This window comes from Dendrobates tinctorius, unplaced genomic scaffold (genome assembly GCF_039654945.1).
Source record: "Dendrobates tinctorius isolate UK_male_01 unplaced genomic scaffold, ASM3965494v1 ptg000135l, whole genome shotgun sequence".
Taxonomy (NCBI): Eukaryota; Metazoa; Chordata; class Amphibia; order Anura; family Dendrobatidae; genus Dendrobates; species Dendrobates tinctorius.
Genome location: NW_027361803.1, coordinates 12,968,504 through 12,989,667, shown reverse-complemented (window position 1 = coordinate 12,989,667; position 21,164 = coordinate 12,968,504).

Here is a 21,164-nt window from a genome sequence, read left to right as displayed (position 1 = left end):
CTAAATAATACTGCTATTTAGTGACTAAATAATGCTGACTAAATATTACTGCCCCACAGTTACTGAATAATACGGCCACATAGTAAATGAATTTACTGCCCCTCAGTAAATGAAAAAATATTCCCAAAAAGGCAATGAATAATACTGGAATGAAGTAACTGTATAATACAGCCTCACAGTCCCTAAATAATACTGCTGTACTGTGAATGAATAATAGTGACACAGTGATAAAATACTACCACACAGTAAATAAATGATACTGCCATACAGTGACTGAATAATACTGCCGCAGAGTAAATGAATAATACAGCCTAACAATGACTAAATAATACCGCCATACTGTAACTGAATAATACTGACCCATAATGAATAAATAATACTAGTACACAGTAATTAAAAAATACTGATAAAGTGAGACTAAACAATACTCCCATACTGCTCCAGAGTAAATTAATTTACTGCTCCAAAGTAACTGAATATTGACACATACAGTAGTTACTAAATAATACTGCTATATAGTGACTGAATAATACTGACACAATGATAAAATAATACCTCACAGTAAATAAGTGATACTGCCATTCTGTGATTTGATAATGCTTCCATAGTGTGACTGAATAATACTGACACGTAGTGAATAAATAATACTACCACACAGTAACTAAATAATACTGCCAAAGTGAGACTGAACAATACTTCCATACTGTGGCTGAATAATACTACCCCACAGTAAATGAATTTACTAATCCAAAGTAACTGAGTATTGACACACAGTTACTAAATAATACTGCTATATCGTGATTGAATAATACTTCCACAGAGTTACTAAATAACATTGTCATACTGTGACTGAATAATATTGACACATATTGAGTAAATACTACCACACAGTAACTAAATAATACTGCCATAGAGTGACTGTATAATACTGACACACAGTTACTAAATAATGCTGCTGTATCATGAATGAATAATACTGACACAGTTACTAAATAATACTGCTATATCGTGATTGAATAATACTGACACAGAGTTACTAAATAATACTGCCCTATAGCAACTGAATAATACTGACACTCAGTAACGAAATAATACTGCTACATCGTGATTGAATAATACTGAAACACAGTTACCAAATAATACTGCCATAGAGTGACTGAATAATACTAGCACATTGTGAATAAATACTACCACACAGTTACTAAATAATACTGCGCTATAGTGACTGAATAATACTGACACACAGTCCCGGAATAATGCTGTCATACAGTGTATGAAAAATAGGTTTGGAAGTGGTTAATGGATAATTAGATGGTACAGATCCTGCATACGGGGCTCAGAGCACAGGATCATCTATAACTTTCTTTGCTCCTTTTCTTTTGAACACAAATATAAAAACCAAACCGGCAGTAAATTCCATCCAGTTTGGGAGTTTTATTTTTTGCTTTAATTCTTCTATTGAGAAATATTTTTTGTCCATCCACCTCGGCCACTCTGCACTCACAGACTAAGCGAGACGTGTCCCGGGACGTGACAGCAGCAGCAACCAAACATTCAGATGGGCCAAGTTTGGAAAAAGTTGGAATTTTCAAAAACTGGGATTAATTTTTCTGGATTTCGTAAGAGGCCGTGACACAAAAAAACCCCAAAAAACTTTTCTCAATTTCACGGGTCATTGAGGATTTTCAAAGATTAGAAGACAAGATCAGCGCGCGTCAGGGTGATAGACACAAGTGTCATTCACTTGTCAATGAGAGTTATGAAGTAGCAGAAAGTATGACACAAGTATCTCAGCAATGCCCCTCGCTCTGCGCTGGAGGGAGTGACCGTTCTGAGGCTCATCCAGATGTGATTGACTCATAATTGAGACAGTCGTTTGTCAAAAATGCAGAGAAAGCGAGATGTGCCAAGGACCATGATCTACATTACTATTGACGCCTAAGGCCGTGTTCACACGCACTGGATATCCTGACGATCTCTCAGCCAGATTTGCACTCTGAGTATAAGGCTATGTTCACAAGCAGCATTTTTTTCTGCAGCCAAAGGACGTTTTTTGTTGTGTTTTTGTTTGTTGCATGTTTTTAGCATTTTTTTATACTTTTTTTTTGGTGCGGAATACTTGGGCGATTTCTTGTCGACAAATACATGTTTACTAAAGTTAGATTTATTCACCAGAGTTTTATTCAGTTTCTCATTATGAAAAAAACGCTGCAAAAACTCTGAAAGAATTGACACAATGTAGGTTTCCCTAACGCTGCAGTTTTCAAGGTCAGTCAGGAATAAAAACAACAACTGTGTCAACAAGATTTCGGAAATCGTATAGTTTTTGCTGCTACTCTAAAAAGGGGCTTCTTGTTTGCATAAAAGAAGATGCAAAAAAACGATGTGTGTGAACATTGCCTTACAGGAGCAGCAAAGTCGTCGGATTTCAGCAAGCTTCATCTGTGCCCTCTGAAAAATCTTTGTGCGTTGCAGATTTTAAATCTGCAGTATGTCAAATTCTTCTGCAGATTATTTCTGGAGTATGTAACAGCAGGGGGCGCCATAACTAGTATGTAACAGCAGGGGGCGCAATAACTAGTATGTAACAGCAGGGGGCGCCATAACATGTATGTAACAGCAGGAGGTGCCATAACTAGTATGTCACAGAAGGAGGCGCCATAACTAGTATGTAACAGCAGGGGGCGCAATAACTAGCATGTAACAGCAGGAGGCACCATAACAAGAATGTAACACCAGGAGGCACCATAACAAGTATGTAACAGCAGGGGGCGCCAAAACTAATATGTAACAGCAGGTGGCGCCATAACTAGTATATAACACCAGGAGGCGTCATAACAAGTATATAACACCAGGAGGCGCCACAACAAGTATGTAACAGCAGGAGGCGCCATAACTAATAAGTAACAGCAGGGGGCCCCATAACTAATAAGTAACAGCAGGGGGCGCCATAGCTAGTATGTCACAGCAGGAGGCGCCATAACAAGTATATAACACCAGGGGGCACCATAACAAGAATGTAACGGTAGGAGGTACAATAATTAGTATGTAAAAGCAGGGGACGCTATAATATGTATGTAACAGCAGGGGGCGCCATAACAAGTATGTAACACCAGGAGGCGCCATCACAAGTATGTAACAGCAGGGGATGCTATAATATGTATGTAACAGCAGGGGGCGCCATAACAAATATATAACACCAGGGGGCGCCATAACAAGTATGTAACAGCAGGGGGCACCATAACTAATAAATAACAGCAGGGGGTGCCATAACAATATGTAACAGCAAGAGGCACCATAACAAGTATGTAACTCCAGGGGGTGTCATAACAAATATGTAACAGCAGGGGGTGTCATAGCAAATATGTAACAGCAGGAGGCGCCATAACAAATATGTAACAGCAGGGGACGCTAGAACAAGTATGTAAGAGCAGGGGCTCCATAACACGTATGTAACAGCAGGGGGCGCCATAACACGTATGTAACAGCCGTGGATGTCATAATGAGTATGTATCAGCAAGGGGCACCATAACAAGTGTGTAACACCAGAGGGCGCCAAACAAGTGTGTAACAGCCGGGGGTGCTATTACTTGTGTGTTTGCAGAAAGGTCTTTGGACCCCCTCAGGCGCTGCTGCTACCTCTGCACCCCCCATTGTTATACATACTAGCTAAGCAGATTTATTTTTAGTTTAATGTTATTTTTCTTTTCCAGGAAAACTCATTTAAAATTTTGGATTACAATATAAGAGAAAATGCACGGCAGAGACAATTTGATTCCTGAAGTGCTGACAGCATGGGAAAGAAGAGAGTGACATAGACACAGCAAGCAGAACAAATATGGAATAGTGCGGGTTATCGTGACGTAAGTGAAGAATTAGGAGAAGACGCGCCTATAAAAGGTGAAGTGAGGGATTAGAGTGTGAAGAATATACTGTAGTAGATGCCGGTGCACATGGACAGTACCAGGCACAGGCAATTCCTGTACCAAGCACTGTAGCATGTATAGTTACAGGCACAGATCCATGAACAGCATCAGGCACAATTTCATGTATAGCACCAGGCACAAGTATATGAAAAGTACTGGCACAAATGTGGCGCCCCCAGGAGTATGGCCGCCACAGTGGCTTTGCCTTCCTCCAGGGAGGGTGAGGTCATGCTTGGAAGCAGTGAAGGGTCTCTCTCGCAGTTAACCTATACATGCAACACAGTTCCCACTCTGGGCCAGCAGGGGGGGCCTCTGAACCGGGATTAAGGGGAGGAGTGCTCTCTGAGGGCCAAGAGGAAGGAGTGGTCAGTTAGTGTGAGGAGGGTGAAGTGTGCAGACGTGTGGAGAGAAGCTGGAGGTTGAGCTGAGGAAAGAGAGCTCCCTCACAGTGAGAGCGCATGAACTGGAGCCTGGTCTCCACGGTTGTACGGATACTAATGGTCCTGCAACAGACACCAGAGGAGTAGGAGGCTGTAAATGCCCTACCACCATCTAAGACTCGGAGGCACAACAGCGCGGAGTGAGCCAAGAGAGGAATAGCGGCTACAGCTGTCTGCCATACGAGGAGTGAGAGTAGGAGAGAATTAGGAGGAACTTCAGTGTAACTCAGTACTAGGAGTACTTCACCCTTAAAGGCTTCTAAGAAGGAGACTGCACAGCCCATCTGCTGAGAGAGAATCCTGAGCTGCTTCCAGGCTAGCCTGCTCCGGTACCATCTGTAATCAGGAACCTGGACTGCAGTTATCAAGTAAAGGTACAGAAATTGCACCCCGCTGTGTCTTGTCTGCTTCGTGCCCTTCCGGCACTGCTACATCCCTGTGCCAACCACATCTACACTGCCCTGGTACAGCTTCACCTGTGGGGAACTTTTACATCTTTGCTGCACCATACCATCAGTCCCAGTGGAGCTGCATGCAGCGTCGGCTTAACATCTCACTTGCCGAGCACCACAGGTGGCGTCACGAACTATTCCCATTAACTATAATCCACCATTTCCATTCCCCCATTACTTGGGCGCCCAGGGCCACGGACCGGGTCACCGCTGCTGTGACACATCCCGTCGACACCGGCCCGGTACCGAGTGCCCCACAGCCCTGGGAGGGCGACCCACAAATAAATTTCCAGACCCATAATATATCTTTATGTACATTACCAGGCAATGCAGCACATATAGTGCTTGGCTGGCACTGGTGCATGTACAGTACTAGGCACAGCCGAATTAATGGCACAGGTGTGTACTTTATTAAGCACCACGGCATTAATAATTCCATGCACAGCTTCACATGCAGTATCAGTCACAGCTTCAGGTGGAGTACCAGGCACTTTCACAGCACTAGGAATAGTCGCATGTATAGTACTATGTGCAGGTTACGATTAAGAAGCATTGCTTCAAAACGTGTCAACCCTGTTATTGAATTTCTCGTGGCACTATCTCCTCGGATATGATATACAATCCATGTCAAGTGTGAACTTTACCCTGATACTATGATTTAAAGCATGAAATAAAGCCTGAGATTTTAACAGAGGTGCTGGATCCGTTTCTTCTTTTTTTGTACATGGACTGCTTCCCCCTGGATTGTGGGATCCTGTGCACTCGATGATAAGTGAGCTGATCACTTTTCTTTATTGCATTTCATGTGCATGCCATGGGCGGACATGCCGCCGGTTCAACCGGTGCGGCTGCACCGAGGCCCAGAGGCTCCAGGGGGCCCCTGCAGGGCGGCTAATGATGAGGGCAATCTGTCCGGTTTCTCTGGGTCTGAGGCTCCGGGGGGGGCCCCTGGCCAGAGTGCCCTCATGTGCGGCGGGCAGGGAGCGATCCCAGCAGCTCCGCTGCCTGCAAAAGAATATAGCAGCGGAGCGGAGCTGCAGGGATCCGTCCTACTTCCTGCCCGGTGCCCGCGCTTCCTGTCTCTGACACAGAGAGCAGCGTCGCTGGATGACATCATCATTCAGCGGCCGCTGTGCCAGAGCGAGGAAGCGCGGGCGCCAGTGATGCTGCAGACAGGTGAGAGGTGCTGTGTGTGTGTGTATTTGTATGTATGTATGTATTTGTGTGTGTGTGTGTGTATGTGTGTGTATGTGTGTGTGTAGGTGGAGGAGAAGGCAATGATGGGGTGACGGGGAGAAGGCCATGATGGGGTGATGGAGAGAAGGCCATGATGGGGTGATGGGGAGAAGGCCATGATGGGGTGATGGGGAGAAGGCCATGATGGGGTGACGGGGAGAAGGCCATGATGGGGGTGATGGAGTGAAGGCCATGATGGGAGTGATGGGGAGAAGGTAATGATGGAGGTGATGAGGAGAAGGCAATGATGGGGTGATGGAGAAGGCAATGATGTGGGTGATGGAGAGGGCAATGATGGGGTGGTAGGGGAGAAGGCAATGATGGAGGTGGTGGAAAGGGCAATGATGGGGTGGTGGGGAAAAAGAAATGTTAATGTGGGTGGTGGGGGAGAACGCAATGATGGTGGTGGTGGAAAGAGCAATAATGGGGGTGGTGGAGGAGAAGGAAATGATGGAGGTGGTGGAATAGGCAATAATGGGAGTGGTGGGGGAGAAAGCAAAGATAGTGGTGGAGAGAAGAAAATGATGGAGGTGGTAAAGAGGGCAATGATGGGGAACAATAATGGGATGCGGGGGGAAGGAGGACAATGAGGGGTGTGAAGGAATGGGATGGGAAGAAGGGGGACTTATAATGGTCGTAGGAACAGGGGGAGGTGGAGGAAGATATTTTCGCTTATTATGTCTAGCACAGTCCCTTAGTATATAGTGTACTCACTTACTATGTCTAACACAGTCCCTTAGTATATAGTGTACTCATTTACTATGTCTAACACAGTCCCTTAGCATAGAGTGTACGTACTTATTATGTATAACACAGTCTCTTAGCATATAGTGTACTCACTAATTTTGTATAACACCATCCTTAGTTACATAGTTTCCTCCTTTATTATTTACTAGCTGAAGAGCCTGGCGCTGTCCGGGCATAGTAACTAACTACGGTTAGTTACAACAAATTATAATGATTATATCTATATCTATGTATATATATATATATATATATATATAAAGCTGAATTTACAGCCCCGCCCTCTCCGCATAGCCACATTCACTATAAAATCCCACAGCATCCCGTCAGCCATAGCTACCAGACTACTACCCTTAATTTCCCACCTCATCCTGTCAGCCAGAGCCTCCAGACTACTACCCCTAATATCCCACATCATCCCGTCAGCCAGAGCCACCAGACTACTACCCCTAATGTCCCACATCATCCCATCAGCCAGAGCCACCGGACTACTAATATCCCACATCATCTCGTCAGAGCCGCCAGACTACTACCACTAATATTCATCCTGTCACAGCTACTGGACTACTACCACTAATATCCCACATCATCCCATCAGCCAGAGCCACCGGACTACTACCCCTAATATCCCACATCGTCCCGTCAGCCAGAGCTACTGGACTACTACCCCTAATATCCCACACCGTCCCGTCACCCAGAGCTACCGGACTACTACCCCTAATATCCCACATCGTCCCGTCAGCCAGATCCACCGGACTACTAATATCCCACATCATCCAGTCAAAGCCACAGACTACTACCCATAATATCCCACATCATCCCGTCAGCCATAGCCACCGGACAACTACCACTAATATCCCACATCATCCCGTCAGCCTGGGGTCAAAACCAGAGCGCTGAGTGGCATGGCCCTAACTTCCAAACCGGGGATCCCTTTAAGAGAGGCCTGGCGTCAGAACCAGAGCGCTGAGTGGAGTTGCCCTGACTTCCATACCAATGATCCCTTTAATAGAAGCCTGGGGTGAGAATCAGAGCACTGAGGGATTTACCCTAACTTCTATACCAGAGATTCCTTTAAGAGAGGCCTGGGGTCAGTACCAAAGCGCAGAGTGGATTTGCCCTAACTTCCATACCGGGGATCCCTTTAAGAGAGCCTGGGGTCAGAACCAGAGCGCTGAGTGAATTTGTGCTGACTTACATACCAATGATCCTTTTAATAGAATCCTGGGGTCAGATTCAGAGCGTTGAGGGATTTGCCCTGACTTCCATCCCTTTAAGAGAGCTTGGGGTCAGTACCAGAGCATTTGAAGGCAATTGCCCTGACTTTCATACTGGGGATCCTGTTGTGAACACTTTTGACCTTGCTTCTGAGTTTGGGCTCCCTCTGGTGGTTGCTGCTGGTAATGGAGCTGGTCTGGCTGACAGAAGTCAATCACCTGAGCAGGATGATTGGAGGTCAGGTGTTACAGTCTGGAGTGATTTAAGTGAGCAACCTTCCCTCAGCTCTTCCCGGTGATTTGGTTTTCTTCCTGAGCATTTTTGAAGTCTGCTTGCCTCCTGCTTCGTCCTGCACCTTTCAGATAAGTTATTTGTCTGCTTGAATCTTTTTGCATTTGATCCATTTTTTGCTTTTCTCTGATTTCGGCTTTGCTGGTGTGAGTCCAGCCTTGCTCCCTGCTGGGACCTGTGCTGGACTCTGTTTCATTTGCCACAGCTTATGTCTGTCTTTGCAGTATTTCTAATCCCCTGTTATATCAGTATCATTTGTTTGCATCCAGTTACACCAGGGTTCTGATTTAGTGGGGGAGAGGTCATGTGGCCTCAGTATTTTTGCATATCAGACATGTTGGAATTTTTCTTAGGGTTTTTTGCGTGATTGCAGTGTCTTTCCTTTGCTGTCCTGTTCTAGCTATACAGTTTGGGCCCCATCATTTGCTCACTCTATTTTCCTACCTGCGTTTGTGTTTCATCTTGTCTCACCGACAATATATGTTCGGGGGCTATCTATTCCTTTGGGGTTCTACTCCGGGGCAGTTTAGCTTTCTCTCTTTAGGCTTAATTAATTCTCTGGCTGTACCGAGGCGTCTAGGGCATCGTAGGTACGTCCCACGGCTAATTCTAGTTGTGTTGTCAGCTTAGGGGTCTGCAATCCGCTAAGTTACCAACCTCTCTGGTTGCCTCGCCTATTCCCCTGTTATCCTCCTCGTTTACCTAATCATAACAGGATCCCTTTAAGAGAGCCTGGGGTCAGAACCAGAACGCTGAGTGGAATTGCCCTAACTTCCTTACCGGGGATCCCTTTAAGAGAGGCCTGGGGTTAGAACCAAAGCGCTGGATGCATTTGCCCTGACTTCCATACCAATGATCCCTTTAATAGAAGCCTGGGGTCAGAATCAGAGCGCTGAGGAATTTGCCCTAACTTCCATACCGGAGATCCCTTTAAGAGAGGCCTGGGGTCAGTACCAAAGCACAGAGTGGATTTGCCCTCACTTTCGTACCGGGGATCCCTTTAAGAGGGGCCTGGGCTGGGATCAGAACCAGAGCGCTGAGTGGAATTGCTCTAACTTCCATACTAATTACCCCTTTAAGAGACCCTGGGGTCAAAACCAAAGCACTGGAAGGATTTACCCTGACTTCCATACCAATGATCCCTTTAATTGAAGCCTGGGGTCTAAATCAGAGCGCAGAGTGGATTTGCCCTGACTTCCATACCGGAGATCCCTTTAAGAGGGAAGATGTGCCTATGGGATGGAGGATGTGTGATGGGTATATGGGCACGGGGGGGGGATTCATTTCTGTCATGTGCTCTCTGCTCCTTCCTGGGGGGCAGACAATGGCTGGGAGCTTATGTTTCCGGGGATGCTAGATTCCTCCCACCCAGTCAGTGTCTGCTGAGGTGTTTTCTGGAGTGGGAAAACTGTTCATAGCAACCAATCACAGCTCAGCTTCTTTTAAACAGCTCTGGTGACAGGAAAGATGCTTCGTGATTGGTTGGTGACACACACACACACACACACACACACATTCAATGCTATATATATAAATAACACCATCTCTTATTACGTACCATTTTCTCTAGTTATATATGGTGCCGTCCCTTATTATATAGTTTCCTCTGCTGTTATGTATAGTGCTGTCTCTTACATAGTTTATTCTTGTTAATTTTGTTATTCATAGCGCCCTCTTTTGTTACATAGTCCCCTCTCTTGTTAGATATAAAATGACTGCTGATCGAGGAGCCGGTGACCAGACAACCAGTCCATCAGCTCCTCCATGAGAAAGGAAGCTTTCCCATGCTCCATGAGCCATCATTGCATTATATATCTAACAAGACAGGACGGTATGTAATAAAAAACAGGCTCTTTATAATCCAATATGTAAGGGACAGTACTGTACATAACAAGAGGGGGCACTATATAAGGGACAGCAATATCTAATATATAAAGCTCAATGTGGGTGTGTGGGTGTGTATGTGTGTGTATGTATGTGTGTGTGTGTGTATGTCCGGGATTGGCATCCGCACCGTCGCAGCTACAGCCATAAAATTTGGCACAGTCACACGTCTGGACCCCGAGAGCGTCCTAAGCTATGTTGTGAGGCGAAATTTTAACCCCGCATTCCAATTCACCAAGCAATTTTGCCCCTATCTACATAATGGGGAAAAAGTGTGTGTTTATCAAGCCCCGCCGCTCATTATGATGTCATAATGGTTGACTATGGGATGGAGGATGTGTGATGGGTATATGGGCACTGGACTATGGGATGGAGGATGTGTGATGGGTATATGGGCACTGGACTATGGGATGGAGGATGTGTGATGGGTATATTGGCACGGGACTATGGGATGGCGGATATGTATGATGGGTATATGGGCATGGGACTATGGGATGGAGGATGTGTGATGGGTATATGGGCACTGGACTGTGGGATGGAGGATATGTTTGATGGGTATATGGGCACGGGACTATGGGATGGTGGATATGTATGATGGGTATATGGGCACTCGACTATGGGATGGAGGATATGTATGATGGGTATATGGGCATGGGACTATGGGATGGAGGATGTGTGATGGGTATATGGGCACTCGACTATGGGATGGCGAATATGTATGATGGGTATATGGGCACGGGCCTATGGGATCGTGGATATGTATGATGGGTATATGGGCACTCGACTATGGGATGGAGGATATGTATGATGGGTATATGGGCACGGGACTATGGGATGGAGGATAATTATAATTTGCTATAACTAACCACAGTTAGTTACTATGCCCGGGCAGCGCCGGGATCTTCAGCTAGTACATAATAAAGGAGACTATGTAATATATATACATGTATGTGTGTGTGGATATATACAGTGGGGCAAAAAAGTATTTAGTCAGTCAGCAATAGTGCAAGTTCCACCACTTAAAAAGATGAGAGGCGTCTGTAATTTACATCATAGGTAGACCTCAACTATGGGAGACAAACTGAGAAAAAAAAATCCAGAAAATCACATTGTCTGTTTTTTTTTCATTTTATTTGCATATTATGGTGGAAAATAAGTATTTGGTCAGAAACAAAAGTTCATCTCAATACTTTGTGATATATCCTTTGTTGGCAATGACAGAGGTCAAACGTTTTCTGTAAGTCTTCACAAGGTTGCCACACACTGTTGTTGGTATGTTGGCCCATTCCTCCATGCAGATCTCCTCTAGAGCAGTGATGTTTTTGGCTTTTCGCTTGGCAACACGGACTTTCAACTCCCTCCAAAGGTTTTCTATAGGGTTGAGATCTGGAGACTGGCTAGGCCACTCCAGGACCTTGAAATGCTTCTTACGAAGCCACTCCTTCGTTGCCCTGGCGGTGTGCTTTGGATCATTGTCATGTTGAAAGACCCAGCCACGTTTCATCTTCAATGCCCTTGCTGATGGAAGGAGGTTTGCACTCAAAATCTCACGATACATGGCCCCATTCATTCTTTCATGTACCCGGATCAGTCGTCCTGGCCCCTTTGCAGAGAAACAGCCCTAAAGCATGATGTTTCCACCACCATGCTTTACAGTAGGTATGGTGTTTGATGGATGCAACTCAGTATTCTTTTTCCTCCAAACACGACAAGTTGTGTTTCTACCAAACAGTTCCAGTTTGGTTTCATCAGACCATAGGACATTCTCCCAAAACTCCTCTGGATCATCCAAATGCTCTCTAGCAAACTTCAGACGGGCCCGGACATGTACAGGCTTAAGCAGTGGGACACGTCTGGCACTGCAGGATCTGAGTCCATGGTGGCGTAGTGTGTTACTTATGGTAGGCCTTGTTACATTGGTCCCAGCTCTCTGCAGTTCATTCACTAGGTCCCCCCGCGTGGTTCTGGGATTTTTGCTCACCGTTCTTGTGATCATTCTGACCCCACGGGGTTGGATTTTGCGTGGAGCACCAGATCGAGGGAGATTATCAGTGGTCTTGTATGTCTTCCATTTTCTAATTATTGCTCCCACAGTTGATTTCTTCACTCCAAGCTGGTTGGCTATTGCAGATTCAGTCTTCCCAGCCTGGTGCAGGGCTACAATTTTGTTTCTGGTGTCCTTTGACAGCTCTTTGGTCTTCACCATAGTGGAGTTTGGAGTCAGACTGTTTGAGGGTGTGCACAGGTGTCTTTTTATACTGATAACAAGTTTAAACAGGTGCCATTACTACAGGTAATGAGTGGAGGAAAGAGGAGACTCTTAAAGAAGTTACAGGTCTGTGAGAGCCAGAAATCTTGATTGCTTGTTTCTGACCAAATACTTATTTTCCACCATAATATGCAAATAAAATGAAAAAAAAACAGACAATGTGATTTTCTGGATTTTTTTTTCTCAGTTTGTCTCCCATAGTTGAGGTCTACCTATGATGTAAATTACAGACGCCTCTCATCTTTTTAAGTGGTGGAACTTGCACTATTGCTGACTGACTAAATACTTTTTTTCCCCACTGTATATATATATATATATATATATGTAGCTTTGTTGCCATAAAAGTAAGGGGGCCCAGACACATTTCTTGCACAGGGGCCCCAAGCTGTCAGTGTCCGCCCCTGGTGCATGCACAATGGCATGCACAGTACCAAACATAGGTGGATATATCCTATAAAGCGCAGTTGCATGTACTATACATGTTTCAGATGAAAGTACAGAACCAGGCACAGCTGCATGTACAGTATAACGTATGGACAAATCTACATAGTTTCAGGCACAGTTACATGTATAGTACCAGGAACATAGTACTAGGTACAGCACTATTTATTGTACCGAATAAAAAAGAAACATGTAGAATACCACACACAAACCTATGTACAGCTCCATTGCTGTGCTTTATATAGATGTACTAGTAGGTGAACTAGTTTATTCTGGGGCTAAGTTGTAGTTATTGATTAACTCTTACTCCTTTTTACTGGCAGAGCAAATTAACAAAGGCAGTTTTTATGGTGTTGATTCTGTTGCTTTCACAGTACGGGTTATTTATCTAACCAATTATGTAACTATTATTTATAGGAATTATCCGAGGTTTTCATATCTAATATATAAAGCTCAAGTGTGTGTATGTATGTGTGGCGCCCCTGAGGCTCGGTCGCCACAGAGGTACTTGCACCTTCTCCTAGGGTGTAGTGCCCCACCATCCAGGTAAGGTGGGAACTCCTTTCCACACTCCAACACTCGCACCCCACACAACAGGGTAGTTCTGCACAATCACATTGCGGCTCAGTGCTTAGAGAGTAGCAGAGCACCTCTGGTGGTTCCCTGCATGGAACACTGGATGTGCTGGGAGGTGGGTGGAGTGGAGATATATAAGAGTGGGAAAGTGTAGGATGGGAGTTCAGTCAGTCAGGTTAAGTCTTGCAGAAGGTCAGGCGGGTAAGAAGTCACTCAGACAGGAGTGAGGATCCCTGGAAGAAGGGATGGAGGAAGGAGTGCTGCAGCTGCCTCAGTGATCTGAGCCAGCTGGCACAGGAAAGGGAAAGAAGGAGAAAGACGTAGAACTGTAACCTAAGCTTTCATAAGAGAGAAAGATCAGTACGGAACGAAGGAGTAAGGAGAACAGAGAGGACGTGGGTTAGAAGAGGAACCCTGCCTATAGGTTCTCAGCGCAAGGCCGGGGCCCGGTCCCCAAGGTTGTATGGACACTTATGGTTCTGCAGCAGACACCGGTGGAGTAGTTGGCTGTAAATGCACTACACCTATCCAAGACTTGGGGCACAACAGCAACACGAATAGAGAGCCGGGACTCAGTAGAAGGGAGTCCCCGAAGCAGGCTACAGCTGTCTGCCATACGAGTAGAGTTCTTGGGAACATCTGACAAGAGGAACTCCAGAGTACCACGGTACTGGAGATCTTCAAACCTTAAGGCGTAATAGAGGAGTCGTTCAGGAAAGATACATGTTGGCGGAGTGTTTGAGAGGAGCTTTCCATTCTGCCTGGAGGTTGACTGGGTCCCTCACCCGGAGGACCCGGCACAGAAGCGGGCACTACTGACTGTGAGTAAAGCTACAGGGAACTACATGCCCTGGTGTCCTCCATTCCTTCCTGCGTCCGTCTGCCTGACACTGCTACATCCCCTGCGCCGGTCCTACAGATCTCATATTAATGATGTTTTCCAAGGCTTTGTCATTATTATATAAATTCAAGACAACTACTTGAATTTTTTTTTCTGTATTAAAGAATTTGTAAGAATATATTTTTTTAAACATTTTATTTAAACTTTTCTTTATGATTTATAGTCCCACTAAACTTGACCATATGCCTGATGCTTTACTGAGAGTTCCAGGAGGACGTTTGCCGAAAGGGGAACAGATTGTAAATCCCTTCCAAGTCTACTCTCTCGGATATTGCTCAGGCTGTGGACTCTTCCTCTACACTGGCTTTGGATGATCTGAGACTCCTTTCACTCTTGGATACTAACAAGGCTTAGGGCGTTCTTGCATCTCTCCAGTGGAGTACCTCTAATAGTGGCAGACCACGCGGCGGCTGTAGGGCTCGGTGCCAGTGCGGCTCCTCACCCCCCCAACTTTCAACTGTATCCACCACCGGGATGCCCATAAAGTTGAAAGTTGTGGTAGAAGAGGGAAAAGTCACCAGCTGATGCTCCCTCTTACATCATTCTCCCTGACAGCTCAGCGCAGCGGGCGCATTGACATCATTACATGACGACCACTGAGTCGAACAGTGCAGACCACACAATGCAGAGATCGGAGTGGCTGGGGATCAAGGATAGGTGAGTATTTTTTTTTTAAATCAAGGGAGTACTTTTTGAGTGCCATCAAACTATTTGGAGGGCTATGTGGGGGTCATCATACTATTTGGAGGGCTATGTGGGGGCCATCATACTATTTGGAGGGCTATGTGGGGGCCATCATACTATTTGGAGAGATATGTAGGGGCTATGATACTATTTGGTGAGCTATATAGGGACCATCATACTATATGGGGGATCATCATACTATTTGAAGGGCTATGTGGGACCATCATACTATTTGAAGGGCTATGTGTGGCCATCTGTTATGATTGAGTCACCGTAGGAGGCAAAAACAGAAATGCTAGCTAAGTCCAGAAAACCAGAGAAATTGGCAGCTATCGGATTGCAGACCCCTGAACCTATCAACACAACTAGCAGTAGCCGTGGGGGGTTCCTACGATGCCCTAGACCCCTCGATCACAGCCGGAGAATTAAATAGGCCTAAAGAAAGAAAGGGGAAATCTAAACTGCCCCAGAGCAGACCCCAAAGCAATAGGCAGCCCCCAACATATAATGACGGTGAAGCAAGATGAAAATACTAACACAGACAGAAAGATAGACTGAGCAAAGACGGGGCCCAAGCTAAATTAGATAGAAAAGGACAGGAAGGCTGCTGTCTGCAATCCGTGAAAAACCCTATGAAAATAAGAGCCAACAGACTGACAGTGAAAAAGGCCCTGAAGACGCTAGGCTTCAAAAAAGCTATGTCAGTACTCAGGAAAATTCTGAAGACAGAGCTACAGGCAAAAGGAGATTCAGCTCACCCCAGAAGGGAATGGCAGAATACAGAAAAGCAAGGAAAACAAAAAACAAAACAAAAAAGCTAACAGGCAAAACAGAAAACTTGGCTTTAGAGGAGCAGGAATCAGACTGGTGTCCTAGAAGTCCACAAAGAAATCACCCGCAGGGCAGAAGGGCGTCGGCAGCCTTATATCCAGTCCATGACTCCACTCAGCCAGTCATCCTCATTAGACTCAGGTGCCTGATAATCAGGCTCATTACTTTCCTTTACCAGAATAGGGAGTTCACCAGACCTCAGTGACGAAGGGGAAAATGAACTCACAACAGTACCTCCCCCTTGAGGAGGGGTCACCGAACCCTCAACCACGCCACCAGGGCGATCAGGGTGAGCCCGATGAAATGCACGCACCAATCTTTTGGCATGAATATCAGAGGCAGAGACCCAGGAATTATCCTCCTGACCATAACCCTTCCACTTAACCAAATACTGGAGTCTCCGTCTAGAGAGACGGGAATCCAGTATTTTCTCTACCTAATATTCCATGTTACTTTCAACCAATACAGGGTCAGGAGGTGCCACCCCAGGAACAACTGGTTCAACAAACCTCTTCAACAAGGACTTATGGAACACATTATGGATTTTAAATGTGACAGGAAGAGCCAAACAAAAAGAGACCGGATTAATAATCTCCAAAATCTTGTAAGGTCCAATAAATCTAGGCTTAAACTTAGGAGAAGCCACCTTCATAGCGATATTTTTTGATGATAACCACACCATATCACCAATCTTAAACTGGGGACCAATGGTCCTATGTCGATTGGAAAACCGCTGGGCCTTTTCCTGGGAGAGAGATAACTTATCCACCACTTGGTCCCAGATCTGGTGCATTCTCTCCACCACAGTGTCAACACCTGGGCAGGCAGAAGGCTCCACCTGCCCTGAAGAAAATCGAGGATGAAACCCAAAGTTACAAAAAAAAGGGTGACATCAAAGTGGCCGAACTAGCTCTATTATTTAAAGCAAATTCGGCCAAGGGCAAAAATGAAACCCAATCATCCTGATCAGCGGAAATAAAACATCTCAAATACAACTCCAAGGTCTGGTTTGTTCTCTCTGTCTGCCCATTGGTCTGAGGGTGAAAAGCAGAGGAGAAGGACAACTGAATTCCCAGCTTGGAACAGAAGGTCCTCCAAAATCTAGACACAAACTGAACTCCTCTGTCAGACACAATGTTCTCAGGAATCCCTTGTAAGCGAACCACCTGTTGCAAAAACAGGGGCACCAACTCAGAGGAAGATGGCAACTTAGGGAGTGGTACAAGATGAACCATCTTAGGCCTCTTTCACACTTTAGTTTTTTGCATCAGTCATAATCCGCCAAAAGGACGGATGGCGGATCCGTTGTAGTACTGATGACAACGGATGCCACCCGTCCGTTTTTTTGACGGATCCGACAAATGAAGAATTTTTAAGGAATCGCAGCCTGGAAAAGGAGAGAGAGAGAGAGAGAGAGAGAGAGAATTTTTTGTCCGGCACCCAGAAAGAATTTCGGGTTAAAACAGTGTCTGGAGGATCCGCCAGAGAAAAAAACGTTGCAAGCTCCGTTTTGAAATCTTTGAGGATGGTGACGGACAGCAACTTTTGGCGGATCCGCAAAAAAAACGGATGCAACGGACGGCAATCCGTCACAATCCGCCAATAATGGAAGTCAATGGGGAAAAAAACGGATCCTCAAAAAAAAATTGTGGATCCGTTTTTTTCAAAACCTGGCGGATTGTGACTGATTGTAAAAAACTGAAGTGTGAAAGAAGCCTTAGAGAACCTATCACAAATCACCCAAATAACAGTCATTCTTTGAGAGACCGGCATATCAGAGATGAAGTCCATTGAAATATAGGTCCATGGCCTCCTGGGGACCGGCAAAGGCATCAACAACCCACTAGAGCGAGAACAAGATTTAGACCGGGAGTAAGTCCCACAGGACTGCACAAAATTCCTGACATCATGAGACAAGGTGGGCCACCAAAAAGAGCGACACACCAGATCTCTAGTACCAAAAATACCTGGATGACCAGCCAAAGCAGAGCAATGAACTTCAGACATCACTCTCTTCTTCCACTGGTCAGGAACATACAACTTTCCACTGGGACAACGCCAGGGCCGCCATCAGGGCATGACAGGCCTTACATGTGTATGGGGCCCGGTGATTAGGGGGGCCCGACCATGCTGGCAGTCCGATCCGCGCTGGGGCCCCCCTACATTTTATACAGGCTTCTGCAGCTTTATTTTAAATTCAGACTCAGCGCCTGCCGGGCCCCCCGGGCCCCTCGGGCAGGCCCCCCCCGCACCATGGTCCAGCCAGCGCCGAAATCCCCCCCTGCACAATGGTCCAGCCACAGCTCCGCCCTCACCTGACGTCACACACTGCTCTGCTCCTCCACTTCCTCATTCAGGAGAGGGAGGGAGCCTCACCGCTGGAGCACAGCCAGATAACAAGGTAAGAAGAATTTTTTTTTTTTTTTTGAGAGCGGCTATCCAGGGGGCCCGGGGCAGAATGCTGGACGCTGGGGGCAGAATGCTGGGGGCAGAATGCTGGACGCTGGGGGCAGAATTCTGGAGGCAGAATGCTGGATGCTGGGGGCAGAATGCTGGGGGCAGAATGCTGGACGCTGGGGGCAGAATGCTGGACATGGGGCAGGAATGCTGGGGGCAGAATGCTGGACATGGGGCAGGAATGCTGGGGGCAGAATGGACATGGGGCAGAATGCTGGTCGCTGGGGCAGAATGCTGGGGGCAGAATGCTGGACGCTGGGGGCAGAATGCTGGATGCTGGGGGCAGAATGCTGGATGCTGGGGGCAGAATGCTGGGGGCAGAATGCTGGACGCTGGGGGCAGAATGCTGGACATGGGGCAGGAATGCTGGGGGCAGAATGCTGGACATGGGGCAGGAATGCTGGGGGCAGAATGGACATGGGGCAGAATGCTGGTCGCTGGGGCAGAATGCTGGGGGCAGAATGCTGGACGCTGGGGGCAGAATGCTGGATGCTGGGGGCAGAATGCTGGATGCTGGGGGCAGAATGCTGGGGGCAGAATGCTGGACGCTGGGGGCAGAATGTTGGGGGCAGAATGCTGGATGCTGGGGCAGAATGCTGGGGCAGAATGCTGGACGCTGGGGGCAGAATTCTGGGGGCAGAATGCTAGACGCTGGGGGCAGAATGCTGGGGGCAGAATGCTGGACACTGGGGGCAGAATGCTGGGGGCAGAATGCTGGACACTGGGGGCAGAATGCTGGACGCTGGGGGCAGAATGCTGGACGCTGGGGGCAGAATGCTGGACGCTGGGGGCAGAATGCTGGACATGGGGCAGAAGAATGCTGGACGCTGGGGCAGAATTCTGGACATGGGGCAGAATGCTCGAAGCTGGGGCAGAATGCTGGAGACTGAGGCAGAATGCTGGACGCTGGGGGCAGAATGCTGGACATGGGGGCAGGCTGTGAGCTTGGGCAGAATGTTGGACGCTGCGGGCAGAATGGTGGACGCTGGGGGTAGAATGCAAGACACTGGGGCAGAATGCTGGACATGGGGGCAGAATGTGACAGTGAGACACAGGAGGGGGCAGAATGTGACAGTGAGACACAGGAGGGGGCAGAATGTGACAGTGAGACACAGGAGGGGGCAGAATGTGACAGTGAGACACAGGAGGGGGCAGAATGTGACAGTGAGACACAGGAGGGGGCAGAATGTGACAGTGAGACACAGGAGGGGGCAGAATGTGAGACACCGGGCATGATTGCAGACAGATGGGGCAGGATGGATACGATTTAGACAGATTGGTCAGGAGGGGAGATCATATGGGGCAGAATGGATACTGATGAGGGTAGGATGGGAGAACATATGGCTGAAGCCAGGAATGAGACACACGGGGGTCAGGATGGGGGATATTATTACCATAGGGGCTAATTAAGGGATATTATTATTGCAGTGATGTATTTATTTTATTTTCTTGAGGATACTGTTGTAAATGGGGGGGGCGGTCCTGTTACTGTGTAGAGTGATACTATGTCGCCTTTTTTTCTTCATGTGGTGTAATGTACAAGTTGGGAAAAAATAAGTAATGTGTTCTGCAAGCGGAGCTCTAGATAACTGTGTTATTTCCTGCAGAGACAAGTTCTGGCTGGAAGACGTGATGGCGATCTGTGCTGGATGAAAGATGAAAACCAAAGATGAAGGACTTCACCTAGAGACATCACTGGTGAGTTAGTGTGTTACCTGTACACTGACACTATGTACAGAGTTTCTGTGTATAATGTCACCGGTGATCACTGTGTTACCTGTACATTATATACAGAGCTCCTGTGTATAATGTCATTGATCACTATATTACCTGTACTCAGACACTGCATACTAAGTACAGATCTTGTGTGTATAATGTCTCTTATGGTCATAGTATTATGTTTTTTTAATTAATGTCAGTATTGTAGTATTCAGTCTCCATGTGGTGGTAATATGTGGTCTGGGCGTGGTGCAGTGGTATTTGTCCCTTGTATATTCTATTATTTGGTCACTTTGTGGTGGTAATTTGCGGTCTGTTCATGGTGCGGTGGTATTTGTTCGTTGTATGTGATATTATTCGGTCACTATGGTAGTAATATGTGGTCTGGTCATGGTATGGCGGTATTTGTTCCTTGTATGTCTTATTATAGGTCACTATGTGGTGGTAATATGTGGTCTGGACATGGTGTGGCGGTATTTGTTCCTTGTATGTGGTGGTAAGTTGTGGTCTGGACATGGTGCGGTGGTATTTGTTCCTTGTATGTGATATTATTGGTCATTTTAAAAAATTGAAAAATAAATAAAAATATACCTAAATTGTATTGCATATTTTAACAAATATTTAATAGGTTATAGTAGAGTAGGGCCTAGCCAAAAGTGTCTACCCTGTTATGGTGGCGACTTAAAACAATCTTTTGGCCAAAGCAAAAGCTGCTGGCTATATGTGTGACCTGGTGATGGGAACTGTTAATGTGTGATAGGTGAGAAGTGGAGTTTATCCAAGAGAGAGCGGTGGGACTGTGGACAGTTCGAGTGGTGGAGGCGGGGCTGGATGGAGCCTGGGCAGAGTCTAAAGGGGGCCCCGAAAATTTTGCCAGTATGGGGCCCCGAAATTCCTAGTGGCAGCCCTGGACAACGCTCAGGTTTGTCCTCCTGGAACTCTTGCAGAGCAAGTCTCAAATCGGGCGAGATGGCAGAAAGAACTACCCCTTCGCCTAAGATGGTAGCAGGCTTGGTCACCACAGGAGAATCAGCAAAGAAACTCCTAGAGAGGGTGTCTGCCTTGACATTCTTAGTTCCAGGAAGAAAAGAGACC